The 15,990-nt window shown below is 46.6% G+C and overlaps 1 protein-coding gene across 3 annotated transcripts in view; it reads left to right on the top strand.

The window, feature by feature from the left end:
* The first annotated feature begins 2,894 nt into the window (after positions 1 to 2,894).
* The window catches only part of Elf2 (E74 like ETS transcription factor 2), a 91,044-nt gene continuing 77,948 nt past the window's right edge, over positions 2,895 to 15,990 (top strand). For all 3 annotated transcript variants that reach the window (XM_029537420.1, XM_021196006.2, XM_021196005.2), the window contains exon 1: positions 2,895 to 3,132. The gene's annotated coding sequence lies outside the window, so the exon portion shown is untranslated. The remainder of the gene's footprint in view (positions 3,133 to 15,990) is intronic.

The raw sequence follows: 15,990 nt of genomic DNA, 5'->3' as shown, positions 1-15,990 counted from the left end.
GTGTGCATGTATCATCTTTCTTGGACCAGCTGACTCTCCAGACATGTTCTTCAAATTGTTTAAGGCAGGAGTGCTAGAAAGGCAAGCAGAAACATGCAGTACCTCTTGAGGCCAGGACCTTCAGGATCTTTACACCACAACTTCTGTCTATGTTGTTTTGCCCAGAAGCAAATACAATTATCGGAATCCAACATCAACAGGGTGGAGAAATGTTCTTACTCGAGTTATGGCAGATCTACATTAAATTTTTCTTTTAAGATTTATTTTATGTATGTGAGTACACGGTCACTGTCTACACACTAGAAGAGGGCTTTGAATTGCATTAGAAATGTCTGTGGTTGCTGAGAATTGAACTCAGGACCTCTGGATGAACAGCCACTGATCTGCTGCGCCAACTCTTCAACGCCTCAGTTCTACATTTTCTTTTTTTTTTTTAATCAGTTTTATTATTTTATGTGTATGAGCATTTTGCCTACATGTGTTTCTAGGCATGCCGTGTACCCACAGAGGTCAGAAAAAAAGGACACTGGATGCCCTAGAACTGGAGTTACCGATGGTTGTGAGCCCTAATTTGGGTGCTGGGAATCAAACCCAAGTCCCTCTGCAACATCAGTAGGTACCGTTCAGCTGCTGAGCTGTCTCTCTAACTCAGACCTACATTTCAGAGTGCAAGCATGCATAGAACAGCGAACAAGCCGAGAGAACAGTAAGTTCTTCGCCTGGGACTTTCCATCTTACCCTGGACGGGAAATGTGGCAAAACATTTCTTCCCAAAGTAGCTAATAGGAATAGGAAGTTCCCCATTGTAACATTTGTCTCTAACTAAAGAAAGCAAACTGCTGCCATGCGAGAGAGAGAGAGAGAGAGAGAGAGAGAGAGAGAGAGAGAGAGAGAGAGAGAGAGAGAGAGACTCAGTATTCTTACTCACAAAGTGTCAAAGCCGGCAGTGGCTCTCATAAGTAACCATTTGTAAGAAACAGGAGATAAACATCATCCTCTATAACGGAGCTGTGCGTGCAGTACCCTGTTATGTACGTATTAAGGTCTTAAAGTTATCAAGACTTCATTTTTGTAGTTCAGAGTGATGCCAACCCTAAAAACTTTCCTGGAGTTAAGAGGGTCGTTTATTAGCCATTCTGCTAATGCAAATTTCTAATACATTTCAGAGTGAAAACAGCTTTTTAAAAAATAAGTTGCTTTTTAAGAAGCGAAAAAAAAAAAAAAAAAAAAAAAAAAAAAAAAANAAAAAAAAAAAAAGAAAAGAAACGAAAGATGCACCCCCAACTAGGCGGTAACAGCTTTTAAAACTGAGGGACTTAAAACAACACAGCAACCTCTGGCATGCCTTTCACATTTGAGCCCCATTCTAGGGTCATTTCCACGGTTCCCACGTTCATCTCCACAGCCATCACACCGCTCAGTATTTCGTTCTTGTAAAAACTGGCTGTAGAACATCAAAAACAGTCCGGCTGGAGCCCAGAAATTAACCCGGTGTATGCTGTTCCAAGTGCCGGGTCTCCCCCAGGGAGCCTGCAGGAGTCAGAGCCCAGCAGGATCGGCCCCCGCGCGCACCGGGACAGCCGATGCTCTTTGTTAAAGAAACAAATAACAAGCCGCGGCGGCGGGGAATGGTGGTGCTGGTTGGGGGAAGAGACCTACGCATGCATAACTGCGCCTAAGAAAGACCATTAGCGAGCCGCTGCAAACGCAGGACATCCCGGGCACCGTGTCATTGGCTTTTGTGCCCTGGAAGGCGCGTGAGAGTGCCCTGCTCAGAGACTCCCCTTTGTGTGAAAGTGTGCAAACCAGAAGCCTGCAGCTCCCGCTGGCTTCGCCCCCCGTGGACACTTGGAACAAGATACTCTTCCTCCACACACACGCGCTCCTTCACCCTGGCCCTGAAGATCTCGGGACTTGAGTTACTTCTCGGAGGGGGACGGGACTAGAAGTGACAAAGACTGGGGCGGGCGGTCGCGGCTCCCCGGGACCCCCCCCTTCGAACGGGGCCGCCCGCCGCGCTCCGCAGCTGCGCGCTGGGCCGCCCGCCCGCCGGCCACCGCGGGCACCAACCGCCGCGCAGCCGGGCCGTTGGGCGGTGGTAATTTCTGGGAACGGGGCGGGGTCCGGGGTGGACGAGCAGGGAGGCGGAGCGGGCGGCGCCCCGGGCCGCGAAACGGGCGGGGCGGGGCGCCACGTGCGTCAGTGGCCGGGTGGGGCGGGCCGCGCGCTCCTGACCGCCAGCGCCGCCACCATCCGCTGAGCCCGGGAGACGCGCGGGGACTCTGAACACCCGGGCTGACAAGAGTTTTATTTTGCAATCGCTCACTTCCTTAAAGCTTAGTCTCCGAGTGCAGAGCGGTCCCTGGAGGTCTTGGGAGGGGAGTACCGAGTTGGAAGGGGGGAGATGAGAGGTGACAGCAAAGACCTGAGAGTGGCCCAAGAGGTGCGCGTGTCGTCCCGGCCGGGCTGCAGGTGCACGCGCGGCCCCGCCATCCCCACGCGCTGGTCCCGCGGCCGCAGCGCAGTGCAGCGCGCGACGTGGGGTAGAGGGGAAACCCGGGGGACGAGGAGCGGGACGAGTGGCGAGCGTCTCCACCTGAGCAGGCGGGTTTGGGCGAAGTTGGGCGCGGAGGAGAGGGCGGGATTCGAGAGCGCAGGAGGCGGGCTGCGGGGGGCCCGAGGGCGGTGGGGAGTATAAATAGCCGGCCCGGTTTGACAGGCGCTGCGGTGACTGGCGGTGTCGCCTCCCCCGGCGGCGCGCGGGGAGGGAGGAGCGCGCGGAGCGGCCGGGTGGGGGAGGCGGACTCCAGTGTCCTGGTGGCGGCGGCAGGAGGCCGAGGGGGAGGAGCCGAGGCGGGTGCGGAGGGCGGGGGCCGGCCGCAGCTTCCCCGCGCCCGGCTGTGTCGCCGCCGTCGCCTCGGCGGTTGGAGGGGATCTGTAGGGTGGCGCGCGCGGGGGGCGCAGCGCGGTTTTGTCTCGTCCTGTGGTGCGGGGCGGCTCGCGCGGTGGCCCGGGGAGGCCCCCTCGGCTTCCCGCAGGACGCCGGGCCAACGGCGGGCGTCTGCGGCGGCTCGGTCGGTCTGCGGCCCTGTGGGGAAGGGCAAGGGACACGGCGACGTGGAGGGAGAGCAGGTAAGAGCGCGGGGACGGCGGAGGCCGGCGGGAGCGAGCGGGAGGGAGAGGGAGGGCGCGGCGAGCCAGCCCGGCCGTCCCGAGTGTCGCCTCCTCCCGGGCGCCCCCGCCCCGCGCCTGTGTTGTTTGCTCGGGCGGCGGCGGCGGAGGGGCTTTCCGGAGGCTGGGGCGGTGACACCGGCGGAGCTGGGGGCAGGGCGGGAGCCCGCACCGGAGCGGCCCGGGGCAACGGTCGTGGCGCCGAGGGACCGCGGCGCGCGCTGTTTACCTCGCGGCGCCAGTCATCGCGCGGCGGCCGGGCTGCCGGGGCAGCGCGTCCCGGGCAGCAGTTTCCGTCGCCGTCGGGCCTGCTCGCCGCCGCCCGGGCGGGCACGACAGGTTGTACTCCGCCGTTCTTTTATTCTCACTCTCCGCCGGCCCTCCGTCGCCGCCTCCTCCTGGTCCCCCGGGGAGCCGGGCTGCGATCACAATCTGTGTTTGCAACAAAACAACAACAACAAAAAACCCTGGGGCTCTTGAAAGCGCCTGGGTCCAGTGTCTCCTCCCGGGTCCCCCCGCTGGCGGTGGCTCTTAGGGTACCTCGCGGAGAGTGTCGTGGGCGCCCCGCGCGCCTCGGTACCGACTCTGCTTCAGCGGCGCTGCGCGCGGCGGCCGGACCCACTCAAGACTCTAGTGGGACATTTTCACTCTGTCAGCAAAGGACGGAAAAATAACCCAAGTTAGTGGGCTGTCCTTACCACGTTCTCAGCTGAAAACCCTTTCTTTTAAGTTCTTAGTACTCTATCAGTAAGATGGGGGACGCGTCATTGTAACCCTGGAACATCTTTCTCGCGTTCATGACATTACTCTGTGGTTTATGCTTTAATCCAGCAGTGAGAAAGTATAATAAAAACTGCGCCTCTGAGCTCAAGACTTTTGCTTTTCTTTTTTCTCCAAGTCTCTGTTGAGAGGCGAATTGCTCACTTTCACGAGTGCCAGCATCAGGACAATGTCCATCCGGGCCTTATTGAGATAAGATTGTATATTTTGTGGGTTACAGTTTCTTCAGAGTGTTGAATGACTTCGTATGAGACTGGGAACTATTGAATTATGTTGAAAGGGATTTAGGAATAAGGTTTATAGAAGGCAATGCAGTTTACGAAGTTCTTTCATGTGGCTGTAGTTGATACATCCAGTAAATACAAGAAGTTGAAATCTGATGTGTCTTCAACCTTTAAATTTTCAATTTTTAACTTTATCCTATGCTGTTGCTGTTTGTTTGCTTGCTTTTTGTTTGTCGAGACAGGGTAGAATCTCTATGTAGCTTTTGTTGTTCTGGAACTTGCACTGTAGACCAGGCTGGCCTCGAACTCAGAGATCAGCCTGCAGCTGCCTCAGGAGTGCCTGGGTTTCAAGGTGTATGGCACCATCCATCGCCCTGGCAGTGTTATCCGCTTTATACTTGATTACTTGGATCATTCATTGTACTTTGCAGACATAAATAGTTGCAAAATGTTTCAACAGAGTTGAAAACTTTGGGGATTTTTTTTTTTTTTTTTAAATCCCAAATTTCTTCAATGGTAAGTTTACCAAATCAGGGTTGATGGTTTTACCTGTTCACAGGTTGTGTGTATCTTTTTTTTCTTTTTTTCCTTGGTGAATGGATAGGCATGAGGAAAGGTTGCACCATTATTGAGATACTAACCACACGCCATTCAGTTATAAGTGTACAAGTTCCATTTTTAAGGCATAGTCACAGAGCTGCATAATTACTGAACTCAATTTTTTTTTTTTTTTTGGATTTTCGAGACAGGGTTTCTCTGTGTAGCTCTGGCTGTCCTGGAACTCACTTTGTAGACCAGGCTGGCCTCGAACTCAGAAATCCGCCTGCCTCTGCCTCCCTACTGAACTCAATTTTAAAGCATGTTTTTACCCCTAAAAAAGATCATATGGGTCTGTAGTGTAGCCCAGTGGCATAGTGCTTGCTTTGCATGGGGGAGGCTCTGAGTTTAGTTCCCAGTACTGCCAGCTGAGCCGTTAACCACCCAGCACCCATACCAGTTAGCCAGCACTCATTTCTCTCTCATCCTTCTGGAACTTTGTATCCCTTATGGATTCCTGTTCTGGGTATTTCATGTAAGTACAAGTGTACAATATGGAAGTTTTGTGATTAACTCTTTTGCATAGCATAAAGTTTTTAAAGTGCGTGCATGTTGTGGCATGTGTCAATATATTATTGTTATTATTTTGCTGAGTAATGCTCCTTCATGGATATGCTTCCTTATATTTATCCATTCATCAGTTGATAGGGATTTGAGCTTCCACCCCGGCTATTGTAATATTTGTATGCAAATTTTTGTGTGGGTATGCTTTCATTTCTCCTTGGAGTGATATTTTTAAAGGAATCATCCTTTTGGCATGATATCAAAAATAGTTCCTCCATTTTGAGTATAGAATCCAATTTTTTGCTTGTTGGTTTTATCTATCTATCTATCTATCTATCTATCTATCTATCTATCTATCTATCTATCTATCTATTTTTGAGACAGGGTTTCTCTGTGTAACCCTTGCTGTCCTGGAACTCACTTTGTAGACCAGGCTGGCCTTGAACTCTCAGAGATCTGCCTGCCTCTGCCTCCTGAGTGCTGGGATTGAAGTATGCACTACCACTGCCTGGTTAATCCAGTATTTATAAACAAATGGATGGGGTTGAGAATATCCCAGGCTTGCTTTATAATACCTTTTTCTGTCCACTCCTAAAAATTGCCGTAACCTGTTGTTTGTGGCTAATTAACTGTCCCTCCCCAAAGTCCCAGCCATCGGCAATAGCCATTTTGTTTTATTTCCCTATGTTTGCCTCTGGCTGTTTTGTATAATGGAATCATAATACACATTTTTAGGGTTTGACATCTTTCATTTAGCACACTTTAAAGATTTTTTTTTCTACACTGTAGCATGTATCGGGACTTTACTTCTGATAAGCAGTATTTTATGGCTATGCCAGCTGACCAGTTACGATAGGTATTTGAATTGTTTCCAGTTTCAGACAGTTTAAAATGATACACCTTGAAGGTGTGATTACAAGTCCTTATGGGGATGTGTGGTTTCCTTTTTGTGGGTGTAAGCACATGGGAATATGATTTACTGTATCATATGTTTAACTTTCAGAGAAACTTTCAAACTGTCAGTCTTGTATTGTATCAGTCTTGTATCGAAGGAGCCTAGTTTTCTTCATGCCCATGTCAAAGCTCACTTCTGTCTGTTACTTTCACTTGAGGTGGTTGTGTTAGTTAGTGGATAGGAACTGGTTTGCTCACTGAAGTTTCTCATGATTCGTCGTGTTGCCTTTTCATATAGGTAGTAACTGCGATCAATGGCCCTCTCCTGTTTTGTTATGGCCGTAGTTAAACATGCAAGAACTCCACCACAGAGTTAGATTCTCAGCCCGTTCATTTATCTCTTTTAGTCAACTTTTTTTTTTTTTATTGTTTACAGATAATTTTAGAGTTGGACTATGCGTCTGAAAAAAAGCCTCTTGAATTTTGGTAAAGATTATTTTGAATCAAGACATCAATTTGTGGTGAATTCCTATCGTACCACATTGAACATGAGAATTACTGATCTTCAATATTCACTTAAAATTTAAGTTCTTCAGTGAATAAACCTTATACTTTAAAAAAGAAGCTGTATTTAGGTGTATAATATAGTATTGTTTCTATGGTCAAATATGACATAGCAAATCTCTAGAATTCATTCTGTTTGTACATTTATTGTACATTTTTGTCTGTTAATGGACAGCTGGGGACTGATGTTCTCTGCTTCTCTGATCTCTGGGTTTGGCTATTTCCAGTAACTCATCTAAGTGTACCTGCTTTCTGTGTCTGTCTTATCCACGTAGCATGAGGTTCTCAGCGTTCATCCAGAATTTCCTTTATTTTACTTTAGTTTATATTTTTGACCATATATATACATATATATTTAAACCACCATGTGGTTGCTGGGATTTAAACTCAGGACCTTTGAAAAAGCAGTCAGTGCTTTTAACCACTGAGCCATCTCTCCAGCCCTAATCCATCTCCAGAAACCCTGTCTCGAAAAACCAAACATATTTCTCTGTGTAGCCCTGGCTGTCCTGGAACTCACTCTGTAGACCAGGCTGGCCTCGAACTCAGAGGGATTCACCTGCCTCTGCCTCCCAAGTGCTGGGATTAAAGGCGTGCACCACCACCGCCCGGCTCCTAGTTTATATTTTTGAGACAAGGTTTTTAGCATACTGGATTCAACTCAGAGATCTGCCTGCCTCTGCCTGTTTTTTTAAAAAGATTTATTTATTTATTTTATATATATGAGTACACTATAGCTGTCTCCAGACACACCAGAAGAGGGCATCAGATCCCATTACAGATGGTTGTGAGCCACCATGTGGTTGCTGGGAATTGAACTCAGGACCTTTGGAAGAACAGTCAGTGCTCTTAACCACTGAGCTATCTCTCCAGCCCCCTGGCTCTGCCTCTTGAGCACTGGGATTAAAGGGGTGTGCCACCAATGTCCATATGAATTCTTTTATTTATTTATTTATTTATTTATTTATTTTGTTTTTTTGAGACAGGGTTTCTCTGTATAGCCCTGGCTGTCCTGGAACTCACTCTGTAGACCAGGCTGGCCTCGAACTCAGAAATCCGCCTGCCTCTGCCTCCCGAGTGCTAGGATTAAAGGCGTGTGCCACCATGCCCGGCCATGAATTTATTTTAAAGGCTCATTGGCTAGCTCATTTATATGAGTATATAAGAGTTAAAGTTTATTTTCTGAGTATTTTATTCTTCATGATGATACTGTGAATGAAATTTTCAGTTTTTTTCTTTATATTTATTTGTTTGTTTTCTTAATGTGTGTGCGTGTGCTGTGATGTACTCTGTAGGTGTGAAGGCTGGAAGACAACTTTTGGGAGTGAGTTCTGTCCTTTCCCCCTTCGGGTCCTAGGGCTGGACCTTAGGGAGTCAGGCTTGGCAGGAAGTGCCTTACTCCTGAGCCATCTCACAGTCCATAGATAGGGTTGTCTTTTAAAACGTGACAGTTCTGTGGCTGGTATATAGAAGCTGCATTCTATTCTTTTCTTTTCTTCTTCCAGATTTGTGTTGTATACTTTTATCTCACTGAAACAATTATTCTTACAGTATTTTGGATGAGCCCTGTAGCAGTTTTTATACACAGCACCATATATCCCGTAACGGAGTTGGCTTTGCAATGTCTTTATCAGAATACATTTCTTTCCTTCCTTGAGCAGAACCTCCAGGATGTAAAGGCTAATTAGAAGTGGGCGAGAGCCTGCCTGCTGGCCTCCAGGTTGGTAGGAAGGAGGAAAGAAAGAGTCCGTTGACCTTTTTATCATCGGGTACCGTGTTTTCACAGATGGTGCTAACAGTTGTGTTGGGTTTAATCCCAAGTGGGTACTGGACGGCCGCATGCTCTTTCCATGTCCCTTGTCATCACCAGCGGTGACTCTTACCTGGGACTGACTGCCTTGTTTAGCATCCAGAGTCTTGCATCCTGGGAAGTCGTTCAGTCCTACACAAATCAGTGTGATAGGTAATTATGAGATGACCATAAGGTTTGTCCATTATTCCAGTAATATGTCGTGTTAGGTCATGTGACTTGAGGTATGAAGCAGGCTTCCAGGATAAACTCTCCTTGCTCAGTGTAAACAAACATATGTTGGTTCCTCTTGATTTAGTGGTAGTTGACTTATTTCATGTCTGTATTTATAAGGGATATTGGCTTATACTTCTTTTCTTGTTATCTATATTTTGATTTAATCCATTCTTAGCCAAAAGAAGAAGCGGTCCACCCTCAGTTTAAGGACTGAAATAGTACTCGCTAACCCTGAGGGACATTTAAGGACTGAAGTGGTACTCACTAACCCTGAGGGACGTTTAAGGACTGAAGTAGTACTCGCTACTGAGGAATGTTGAGTGGTTTCTGCCTCCTGTTTTCTGTGAGGTTTGTGAAGGACTGGTGTGACTCTTTAAGTACCTTTGATAGAATTTACCAGTGAAAGTGTCTGGCCTGGATTTTCTCTTTGGTAATTAATTTCAGGCTTCGTCTTACTCAGTAACAACTCATCACGGAGGGAAGCCAAGGCAGGGGCTTACAGCTGAAACCATAGCGGACTGCTACTCACTGCCTTGCCCTTTGGCTAGCTTCTCCTTAGCTTGGTTTCTTTTAAGATTTTACATTTAAGTCTGCCTGTCCTCCCCCTCCCCGTCCGCTCCCCCCCTCCCCGCTCCTCTGTGTCCCCCTCTTGTGAGTACCCTGGAGTTGGTGTTGCAGGCAGTTGGAAGTCACTTGACATAGGTTCTGGGAACCAAACTCAGGTCCTCCTTATTTATTTATTTATTTTTTAAAGATTTTTTTTTTTTAAAAAAAAAAGATTTATTTATTTATTATATGTAAGTACACTGTAGCTGTCTTCAGACACTCCAGAAGAGGGAGTCAAATCTCTTTATGGATGGTTGTGAGCCACCATGTGGTTGCTGGGATTTGAACTCAGGACCTTCAGAAATGCAGTCGGGTGCTCTTATCCACTGAGCCATCTCACCAGCCCTCCTTATTTATTTATTTATTTATTTATTTATTATTTATCTTTTTCTACCAGGTTTTTCTGTGTGGCCTTGGCTGTCTTGGAACTCGCTCTGTAGACCAGGCTGGCCTCAAACTCAGAGATCTGTCTGTCTCTGCTTCCTGAGTGCTGGGACTAAAGGTGTGCGCCACCAGGGCCGAGCAAGAACAGTTTTTACTCTACCTGCCGCCGCTCTCTGGCCCCCTGGAAAGCTTTTTTATGCTGTCTAGAACTCTCTGCCTGAGAACTGGTCCATGCCCGGTGGAGTCCATGTCCGTGTCCTACAGAGGACAGGCTGGTCTGACTCCATTCGGGTCCTGGGTTGAAGTCAGGCTGTCAGGCTCTGTGGAGCTATCTGCTGACTCAGTCTTTTCATCATTAAACGGATCCTTTTCTTTCTCCTCATGTTGACTACTTTAACAGCATCTTTTTTGTGTGCTTTTACTTTTTATTGATGTGAATCGAGTCTTGTAAACAGCATCTAGTTAAATGCTCTCTGTAAGAAAGTGCCACAACTGGCTTTTGATTACAGGGTCTCATGTGCTCCTAGTGTAGTCATTGAGAGATTTATGCCTGGGCTGGTGAGATGGCTCAGTGGGTAAGAGCACCTGACTGTTCTTCCAAAGGTCCGGAGTTCAAATCCCAGCAACCACATGGTGGCTCATAACCATCCGTAACAAGATCTGACTCCCTCTTCTGGAGTGTCTGAAGACAGCTACAGTGTACTCACATATAATAAATAAATAAATTAAAAAAAAAAAAAAAAGAGAGATTTATGCCTGCAGTTTTTTCGTTTGTTTGTTTGTTTTGTTTTGTTTTGTTTTGTTTTTTTCAAGACAGGGTTTCTCTGTGTAACCCTGGCTGTCCTGGAACTCACTCTGTAGACCAGGCTGGCCTCGATCTCAGAAACCCACCTGCTTCTGCCTCCCGAGCAATAGAATTAAAGGCGTGCGCCACCACGCCCAGCTTATGCCTGCAGTTTTACTACTTTTCGCATGTTCCATTAAAAATAATTCGCTGGACGTGGTGGCGCACGCCTTTAATCCCAGCACTTGGGAGGCAGAGGCAGGCGGATTTCTGAGTTTGAGGCCAGCCTGGTCTACAGAGTTAGTTCCAGGACAGCCAGGGCTACACAGAGAAACCCTGTCTCGAAAACCAAACCAAACCAAACCAAACCAAACCAAACCAAACCAAAATTCACTTACTCTCTACTGCCTCTTTTATACCTAACAGACTTTCCAGTGTGCTATTGGAACTCTCTTTTCCTGTTATTTATTTATTTATTTTTTTAAAGCTAGGTTCTCCTTACTGGCCTGTTGCTCACCGTGTAGCCCAGGCTAGCTTTGAATACAGCACAATCCTCCTGCCTCATTGTGCTGAGTGCTGGGACTTCAAGTATGTGTCGGCCTGCCCAGCAGAATACAGTTTTTAATTTATTAAAATCTATTTCAGATCAAGAACAACTTCCTTGTAACATAGAAACTTGGCTTCAGTCTAGTCACATGCCTCCCATCCTGCCTGTTAGTGGCAGTTAGGGTACGGCAGTTCAGTCTTCTGCCTTTATTTCTTTGTCGTCTGGACACCGGACCATACTGTGGGGCCCGGGCTCATCCGGAACTATTGCATGTGACCCCGCAATAGTTCCTCGCAAGCAGCTGAGCAGGCAGTCAGGTGCTGCGGGCTCTGCAGCTCACTTCAGGACTTCCGGTTTCTTTTTGCAACCTTGTGGCTTCTAAAAGAGCATTTTACACTCGCTACATGTTTTTTCTTGGTATGGGTTTATTTGTTTCTTTGCATGCGTTTCTGCTCAAGAGTGTGGGTTGTTCGGCATGAAGGAGCCGCTGGAGTATTGCGTGGAGGGTGGATCTCTTGGAGTTTGGTTTCCTGCGATCTTTGTGTTTTCCTTCAGTTTTGAGGAGTAGCTATGCTGGGCCCAGAGCCCCTGAAGTTCGTGTTTCCCTCCTTCCAGGACCTTTAATTTCCATCTGCCACAGTCTGGTCTCCTCTCGTTTTTCTGCTTTGAAGATGTTCTGTTTTTGACTTTTAACAGGTTTATTATGATGTATCTAGTATGAATCTTTTTCTTTTTTGTATACTGTATTCATTTAGTCTTTAAAATGCTTAAGAGTATCTATATATAATAATTATATTTATTGTGTACCATAACTTTGCCTTGTATTTGTGCAGTGATCAGTAATTCCTTTGAGATCATTCTATACTGGTCCCAGTATTTTATTACTGTGTCTGTTCTCTCTCTCTCTCTCTCTCTCTCTCTCTCTCTCTCTCTCTCTCTCTCTTTTATTATTATTTTCTTTATTTACATTTCAAATGCTATCCCGAAAGTTTCCCATACCCCTCCCCCCACCTCTGCTCCCCTACCCACCCACTCCCACTACTTGGCCCAGGCCTTGCCTTGTGCTAGGTCATATAGAGTTTGGAAGACCAAGGAGCCTCTATTCCCACTGATGGCCGATTAGGTCATCTGCTACATATGCAGCTAGAAACACAAACCCAGGGGGTACTGGTTAGTTCCTGTTGTTGTTCCACCTACAGGGTTGCAGCCCCCTTCAGGTACTTGGGTACTTTCTCTCTCTCTCTCTCTCTCTCTTAAAAAGACTTATTTTTTATGTTCATTGGTTTTGCCTGAATGTATTTCTGTGTGAGGGTGTCAGATCCCATGAAACTGGAGTTAAAGACAGTTGTGAGTTGCTGGGGATTGAACCTTAGTCCACTGGGAGATCAGTCTGTGCTCTTAACCACGGAGCCATCTCTCCAGCCCCTATTGTGTATGTTGTGGGGGCAAGCATGCTATTGTGTGCATGTGGGGAACAGGGGACCACTTTGTGGGGCTGGTTCTCTCCTTCCGTCTTTACATGTGTTCCTGGGATTGAACTCAGGTTGCTACACTTTCACAGCAAGCCACACCAAGCCACTTTACTCACTCTACCCTCTCGATGGCTAACATCATTTTGAATGTATGTTTTGTGAGTGTGTGTGAGTGTGTGTGTGTGTGTGTGTGTGTGTGTGTGGTTTTTCCAGACAGGGTTTCTCTGTGCAGCCCTGGCTGTCTTGGAATTCACTCTGAAGATCAGGCTGGCCTCGAACTCACAGAGATCTGTATGCCTCTACCTCCTAAGTTCTGGAATTAAAAGTATATCTGGTGGGGATTGGTTCTCTCCTTGTACTATTTGGAGATTGAACTGAGATCTTGGCAACACGTGTCTTTTTTTGTTTGTTTTGTTTTGTTTTTTTGTTTTTTCCAGACAGGGTTTCTCTGTGTAGCCCTGGCTTGTGCCACCACTGCCTTAATCTAGCTGGAGGGCTGGGATAACAGGCATGTACCACACCGTCCCTGGCTAACTTTGTACATCTTGATTTTCTTTTTTGCAATTCGTTTTAGATTTAATTCATGGGTATAAGTGTTTTACCTGATATATCTGTGTGAAAGATGTATGTACTATTTGTGTGCCTGGTGCCCTCAGAAGGCGGAAGACAGTGCTGCATCCCCTGGAACTGGGTAGTTGTGAAGCACCCATGTGGGTGCCAGGAACTGAACTCAGGTCTGCTGCAAGAGCAGCAGGTGCTCTTAACTGCCGAGCCATCTCTCCAGCCCCCTTGATTATTTCTTGAAATATCTCACCTCTCCCCAACCCACTCTGTAGAATAACTGATTTCCAGTTATGAATTTTCAAATTCAAATGTGTTGAGCTTTGCTAATGAGTTTTTAAAAATTTGTTTTATGTGTGTGTCTTTTGCCTTCGTGCATGTATGTGCATTATGATGGACATGGCAGTGCCTGCGGAGGTCAGAAGAGGGTGTTGGATCAGATGGCTGTGAGCCACCATGTGGGTGCTGGGAACCTAACCTGGGTCCTTGCGAAAGCAATGATTGCTTTCGATTTCTGAGCCGTCTGTCTGTCCAGTTCCTTTGCTGAGGATGCTGTTTTGTTTTGTTTACTTGTTTGTTTGTTTTTGAGACAGGGTTTCTCTGTGTAGCCCTGGATGTCCTGGAACTCACAGGACCAGGACTGGCCTTGAACTCACAGAGATCTATCTGCTTCTGCTTCCTGAGTGCTGAGATTAAAGACATGCATCACCATGCTGGCATAGATTTTTAATTTTACTGCTATTAGCATTATAATTTTTATTTTGTTCATATTTGCAACTTTGAAACTTTCATTGAGATTGTCCAATTTTGATTCATAACTGTCTTACTCCATCTTGATTACTATTTATTTATTTATTTCCTGAGACAGGGTTTCTCCGTATAGCTCTGGCTGTCCTGGAACTCACTTTGTAGACCAGGCTGGCCTTGAACTCAGAAATCCGCCTGCCTCTGCCTCCTGAGTGCTGGGATTAAAGGCGTCTGCCACCACGCCTGGCTTGATTACTTAAACATAGGCTTTTATTTATTTGGAAAGAAACTAAATTTTACTTATTTTCTTTTTCTCTCCTTCTTCCCTTTCTCCTTTGAATCAGGAGTAGTAGTAGTCCTGGCTGGCCTGGAACTTGCTATATTGACCAGGTTAGGCTGGCTTTGAACTCACAGAAGTCCACCTGCCTCTGCCTCCTGCGTTTACTGTCCCTGCATGGGCCAATTCTCCTGCCATTTGGGTCCTGAGGATTGAACTGAAGGTTTAGTCTTAACTCCCTGAGCCTTCTCACTGACCTCTAAACTTTAGATATAATGTAATAGCTAAATCATTTACTGAATGGCAAAACATTTTTCTTTTTTTTAGATTTATTTATTATGTGTAAGTATACTGTAGCTGTCTTCAGACACTCCAGTAGAGGGCGTCAGATCTTGTTATGGGTGGTTGTGAGCCACCATGTGGTTGCTGGGATTTGAATTCTGGACCTTCGGAAGAGCAGTTGGGTGTTCTTACCCACTGAACCATCTCGCCAGCCCATGGCAAAATCTTTTATTTAAGATCCTAGTCAGTACTTGTATTTCAAGATATGCACAGTAGAATATTACTTTTGAACATTGAATTTTATATGTTTTTATTTAAAGAATTTGCAACTTTAATTAACTAATGGTTATTGATAGATAGGATATATATATATATGTGTATATGTATATATAATATATGTATATATAATATCAACTGAAGTTTTAGTTGTATTTGTTCATATTGAACAAATGTGCACTGGTGTGGAGACCAGAGAACAACTTGTGGCCATCGCTTCTCCTGTGCTGGCGTGCAGGTCCTGGGGGTGGGACCCAGCTGTCAGACGTGGCAGATGAGACGTGGCCTTCGCCCAGGATTCAGTATATATGTAAAAGATCTATCAGGGACCTGCAGGGAAGGCTCTGCTGCTAAGAGCATTTGTGGTTCTTGCAGTGGACCTAGGCTTAGCTCTCAGCATCTGCATGGTGGCTCGCAGTCATTAGTCTCTGGTTCCAAGGGATCTGACGCCTTCTTGGGCAAGAAGGCGGGCGTGCATGAGTGCACAAACGCTCGTTCACGTAAAATAATCTCCCCAGTCTCCGAAATGGAAATAAAGTATAGATAGCTACTTGTTTGTCCACACCTCCTGCGGCTCCCCGTGTTAGGTGCCGTGTTAGGGGCTGAGTTAGGTGCCGCAGGTAGGAACAACAAGCCAGAGTAGATTGAGGCAGCCGACAGGGCAGTGTATGGAGTTGCAGTGGTAAAGTATTATGAAGCCTTCCCAGCCGTGCACTTGTTAGGTGCTGGAGGTCCAGCCCCGCTTTCTTGCCTCCTCTGGTATCTGCTCACGGATGCGTGTGTTCAGCAAGCCCAGGTAGGAGAGACGTGTGAGGTCAGAGGGCAGCTGGCCAGAAGGAACATTTGTCTGTTTCTTTTTTTCCAGGTGTGCAGAAAGCCACAGGAAACGCAGTGTAGTGCTTTCATTCCTGGCCAGAGAATTAACTTACAGCAGGATGTGTTTTCCTTGTAAATAAGAGTTTGGATAAATGTTGTGTATAAGATTTCATGTAAATGAAATGGTCTTATTAACGATATCGAAAAGTAAGTTTCCTATTGGACATTTCTTCCTTAAAGTTTATCTAAAAATCGACTGCCAACACGTATAAAGCTTTAACTTTTAGTGCAGTAACCGGGGCATTGTTGATGGACACTTCCTGACTCCGCCTGCTGTCCCAGAGTCTGAGAGTGTGTGAAAGGTTAGGAGGCTAAGCGCCAGGCTGCAGGTTCATCTTTAGTTCTGCTGGTAAACGCTGGCAGCCATGTCGGCTTAGGCTTCACTGTCTCTGCTCAGTGAGTCTTTTTTTTTTTTTTT

The sequence above is a fragment of the Mus pahari genome, chromosome 4 (genome assembly GCF_900095145.1).
Source record: "Mus pahari chromosome 4, PAHARI_EIJ_v1.1, whole genome shotgun sequence".
Taxonomy (NCBI): Eukaryota; Metazoa; Chordata; class Mammalia; order Rodentia; family Muridae; genus Mus; species Mus pahari.
Note: the sequence above shows the minus strand (reverse complement) of the source record. Positions and strands in the feature narration are given on the sequence as shown.